The following is a 3,970-nucleotide window of genomic DNA, read 5'->3' on the forward strand; positions in this document are numbered from 1 at the left end:
TCAATGTTTAAATTGGTGTTTCAGCGTCAAATTTAAATATGTATTATCCCAGCATTAATGAATAAAATTAGAAGTCTCATTTTGAGCAAGCATCATCTTTTAAGACAATAGAGTATAAAGGACATCACTTTATAGAATAACTTCACTTACTTATCGTCTGCTTTGTAAACAATTTATTCCTGACCATGTGACCTTTAACGTTAAGCTTCAATCAATCAGACCCGGTAATATTTATGTATTACCACACAAAACTGAATATTATTTACAGGTAGTGTTTGATAATGTACATTTATCAATTTAAACATGTTAAAGACCGATGCAGTCAGGCGAACACTTTATTTGAAAAAATTCGTATTAACAAATATTAAAAGGCTTGGTCTTAAAAGCAATGTTTTGCCTACTGGCCGATCCACTATTTGATACCATTGGGAACTCACAATTTCGAACTCTAAAGAAAACTTGAATATTTTAACTGTTCTCAATCAGCATGTAAAATATAATACAATCATAGCTTGTAAAAGATAAGATCACTGTCATCATTCAAAAGTCCACACAAATTGTCTATACATCTTCAAAACTGAGGTGACTGAAATTACTGCTGAGACGTGTAGAACGTCTAGGAGTGTTCACAAGATGGTCATATGTGTTGTCACTATCTTCGTCTATTTGGCATCTGGCTTCACCCAATATTATTGTCACACACGTTTTGTGTCTCGTTTTTGATGTTTCTGTATTTTGTGTAACGGTATCGTTTTGTTCGATAAAGCTCACAGCATTCTTTTTAATGGTATTTATTCCATCAAAGTTGCACACATCATGATTGTTATTTTGAATGTCACTCCCTGGATTTGTGTTGTTAGTATCCATATTAGAAGTAGACGAAGACTGTTGCTGAACTCTTATTTTCTGTACGTTTTTAATGGTTTTCATAGACGCTTTCATAGGCTTCTTCTGCTGATAAAAGGGTTGAAGTGGATGGTGTTTCGCCCAGAAAGTACTTATTTTTACCTTTTCCTTTGGATCGTCCATATTCTTTTATCTTCCCATATCCCTTTAAGTCACTGAAATTGAAAATGTGATCAAATTAATTCAGCATTATGCAATTAGAATAGTTAAGTAATCAGAGAAGATCTTTTAAGTAATCATCTAATATATCATTGATATGTTGACATAATTCAGTATCACGGAACAAGGACTTTTATACATTTTCCACGATATACATATTTTATCATGCGCAATTCCACAGTATCATAATTTGCATGACATGTCAAATACCGCTCGAAAGCGGCAGTCAGATTATTTATGGATTAAGCTATTTTGATGCATATGCGGTCTGTTTGTGGTGTATGCACGTCTTGTGTCTCTCGTTCATTGCCTTTGGGCCTTTACCTTGTGCCTTTTAAAAAGGGTTTATACTTGGATGTTTGACTACTGAGCTTGTCCCTGTAGTTTACATTGGATTTGTTTACATTAAAATCATCATTCATAAAACAATTGTTATAAAGTGTGGCCTCACCAATTGATAACATTGTAGGTAATTAGTCCTATAAGGCAGATAATGACTATCCCTCCAGCAACCACACCGAACATGAGCCAAACTGAAAAAAACGAAATATGAATCAATGGTTATTTTATCATAAGTTAATATACATATTTGAACGTGTCCGAGCCTTTAACACGTCCATGCAAAGGAGTTATAAATGTTCAATGCAAGATAGTTATAACCAGACTTAATATTATCTTACTAAGCTTGGCCAGTCCCCATTATATTATATAAATAATAACTTTTTACCCTGAGCGGAATACGAGTAAGATTCAATCCAACCGGTTGGAAGATAGCGTTTAGAAAAACTCACATTTAAGTTTTGAATCGATCGAACGTTTCCTGGACGTATGGCGATGGTTTTGGAGTGAGCTAGCTTCATTATCTGCCACTGTGGAACTTGTATTAAGGATGTGTGTCCATACTGTCGGGTCGGTGGACGACTGTTGAAAGATGTGTGCTGTCTATGCTCGTATGTTCTATACATACCTGCAATACAATTGAATAATTTTCTAACATTTTAGAACATCCCTTCTTTTAATAATGTCTTAGATCTAACTGTAATTTCCCGGAATGTAGTAGAACTGTGTTTGAGGTTATTAACGTTTGGGAAACCTTCTAATGATCCAGACAGATCTATGTAATTTACATTGTACACTTTTTTAAGTATATAATTATTAAAGTAGCTTTAGGTGCATCTTCACATCTATTAGTACTACAATTTGCAGTGGGGTCAAATCTCTCGCTCTGTCACGGTGATGTTCGGCGGAGCGCAAAACATCCACTGATGGGCGCCGTCCCCGCAATGTACCGACACGCCCCGACCTTGACAACCTTGACAACCAGCCACTGACAAAATAAAAACTCAGTTTTAACACTATTTATCATCATGTACCTATGTAGGTTTAGTTTGATCGTTCGTACGTCTTTGTCTTATTAGTGTAAAAGGTTAGGACAAACCAAATTAAGTGCGTGTTTTACGTCAGGTTCATATTCAAAAATATATTTCCCTTGCTACCATGCAGAAAAACACACAAATTTATTCATTCAAGATTCTATACTTGCCCTTTGTTCCACATTAGCTGTGAGATATATGACATAGTGGGATATTGCCCCTTTATGCTTTATATGTATACATTTATATACATCATAGTTTCTGTGAGGTTTCGGAAATATATTACGCAGTTTGAAACTAAAACATAAAATACTCACTTATTGATTACGAAGACTTTAAACCCAACAGTAAGATAATACTGAAATTAAATTTAACCAGACTGAAGTATGGTCGTGATCTTAAATAATACGTCCCTTTGAGGTCGTCGACAATGAATGTTTAAACTATATTTATTTTTCAAGTAATTCTCGCATGATGTTGCGCGCGAGTGTTTTGTTTTGTTTCGGGAGCTGGAGTTAAAAGCGGAACCAGACTAGTCCGGCATAAACACAAACATAAATGGACCGAAAACTAAACCCGGGACGCCTTGGTGAGAAGCCAATTTGGTCATGCAAATAATAGCGAGATAAATGACAAATACTTATTACGGAAAAAACGTATATTTTTTCAGTTTTTTACGTTTAGGTTTAATAAAGTATATTTTCCCCTCAAATTTAAGCTTAAGTTGAACTGTCCTTGTAAATGAGTAAAATACCTCAACATAAGAAAAGTAAGATCTTACCAACAGTAATTTGCGCAAGGTGTAAAAGTATTTTCCACATTTTAATAGCAAGCCACGCCACCACAGAAGTAAAAATCCTGTGTTCACAATTTTAAAGTGCACTTTATGACTTATTAATCATATTTCAATTTAGCAAGTGTGATTTACTCGTCTAAACCTGGAAACCCATCAACACAAATGCAGATAAAGACAGGAAGCTTGTCAAGTGGTGGCACTTAGAACTGTTGTGGACGCGTTTGTTGTCAGAGGAGACATCTATATTAGTTCACTGGAAAGTCAAGGTCTTGGGTTTTAAGCTCATCCTCAAGGCATTAGTCAATATTGGCCCTTGGCTCAAACTCAGCAAAATGAATAATTGAAAGGTTCAAATTATCTATAGTATAACTAAAATTAAAAACAAATAAACTATGTGTGCCTGGTTGTAGAACATATAATTTGTAACCGATACAGCTTTTTATTGCCATCTCCTACATTAGCATTTTTACAACACAATGTTTTTGTTTTTTTTATTTTGCATTTCTGAATCTGAGCTTTGAACTCGAATACCCAAGATGTTAGTAAAAATTGACCATGATATTATACAAAGTGAGTCACCTCTTCATGCTCATGGATTGGCAAAAGGACTGATACATGAAATGATCTTAAATGTAGATGTTGTCATATGATAATGCCAACTATGGAAGTGCTGGCTCCGTCTGTTAAAGGTTACTCATGACCTCGTCCCCAGTGTATATATTTTATTGTCCTTCGG

The 3,970-nt window shown here is 34.9% G+C and overlaps 1 long non-coding RNA gene across 2 annotated transcripts; it reads right to left on the reverse strand.

Annotated features, from left to right (window-relative positions):
- Nucleotides 1-321: 321 nt before the first annotated feature.
- On the reverse strand, nt 322-3,316 carry LOC128240584 (uncharacterized). Of its 2 annotated transcripts, XR_008262204.1 has the most exons (5): nt 3,220-3,316; nt 2,263-2,392; nt 1,857-2,032; nt 1,517-1,598; nt 322-1,061 (listed from the first exon to the last, which is right to left on the reverse strand). It is a non-coding gene; the product is annotated as an uncharacterized LOC128240584 (long non-coding RNA). The 2 variants fall into 2 exon arrangements; XR_008262203.1 differs by having other exon boundaries at nt 1,857-2,392.
- Nucleotides 3,317-3,970: the final 654 nt, after the last annotated feature.

This window comes from Mya arenaria, chromosome 7, assembly GCF_026914265.1.
Source record: "Mya arenaria isolate MELC-2E11 chromosome 7, ASM2691426v1".
Taxonomy (NCBI): Eukaryota; Metazoa; Mollusca; class Bivalvia; order Myida; family Myidae; genus Mya; species Mya arenaria.